Below are 1,379 nucleotides of genomic sequence, written 5' to 3'. Positions count from 1 at the left end.
CAAAAATATGGCAATACAGAGACGTTTCTTCACAGCACCTGTTCAGGCAATAATGAGAGAACTGTGTGGAAACCAATCTCCATGCAGCGGGCCTGCCAGGTAAGTCTAACATGTCATAAATAAGTGCTGTCCAAGGTCTGAGCGTAGAGTCAGGATATCATGGCACTTAATGTATGTTTTTGTAATGTGCAACATGTGGTAGAAGAAAATAACCCTGTAGTTGTACTGATCTGCACTGAAGTGACATTGTCCCCAACAGCATGTAACAGCCCACATATAGGAATGGGGCGGGGGGGACGCTCAGATTAGCCCTTACTCCAAGGGTTTCTGAGCATCAAAAAGAACAAGAGACACTAAGAATATTAGCCACAGTACTTGAAGTATAGAACTGTGATGTAAAGATTGACTAAGTCAAGAAGTTGGGGCAGGGATGGGGGAAAACTCCCTGAGAAAAAATACAGAAGTCAAGGGGCTGGAATGAATCTTAAGCAGGCAAAGGGCAGGGGTACTAAAAGTCCCAGAGAAAGAGCAATGCAAAGATTGAAGTTTCTGGTCCTAATTGAGCAGAATTAAGTTAAAAATGTCAGCACTAATTTCTAATGATGCCAAGTACAATCATGAACAATATTCTATCTTTCATAAAGAAAAACCAAGAGAGAACATATCCTCACTCTTCCACATCTGAAGAGGTTGAAGTTAACTAGTCAGTGCCCTAGAACCACGGAAAAACTGCCCTTTCTGTGGGGTTGCCTAAATCCTAGGCAGTTCCTGGCAGGCCTAATCAGCAATTTGTCAGAATGTTCTTATTTAAGCAGCACCCAGAAATGTGCTCTGCAGATCAGCCTGTCCTCCCCCACCCAGTCTGTCAGTCAGCTTAGTCAGACTGACAGAGAGAAGGAAAACTCTGTGGCCTCACAGTGCAGTAATGGCTAGAAAGTGTTTGGCTCATGTAAACATTATTTAAAATGTTTACACGGAATTTTAAAGAAAACCAGAAAAGGTCAGAAGAAAAGCAGAATGCAGAGACTAATACATCTTTAGATATTACTCTGGTTACAATATTTGTTTATTTCAAAGTAAAAACCTCAAACTATTTAAAATGCCATTGTGGAAGATAATCACATCATATATTTGTAGTTATAAAAATTGCTGTGCATTATCAGGGATCAACTCTGTCTTTATAGAGGGAGAGACAGACATTCTTTATAAACAATTGCTCAAGCAAAGGAAAATGGTCTTTCAAATCTCAATATGGTTCCAGGAATTTAAGTTTACAGGGGAAAATGCATTATGACATATTTCATTAACCTGAGTGAAGTCATCTTCTCTTCTCATATAAGGTTTATTAAAGGCATTTAATCAGTGAGAAAGAATGAAAT

Source organism: Cebus imitator, unplaced genomic scaffold (assembly GCF_001604975.1).
Source record: "Cebus imitator isolate Cc_AM_T3 unplaced genomic scaffold, Cebus_imitator-1.0 Scaffold273, whole genome shotgun sequence".
Lineage (NCBI taxonomy): Eukaryota > Metazoa > Chordata > Mammalia > Primates > Cebidae > Cebus > Cebus imitator.
Note: the sequence above shows the minus strand (reverse complement) of the source record.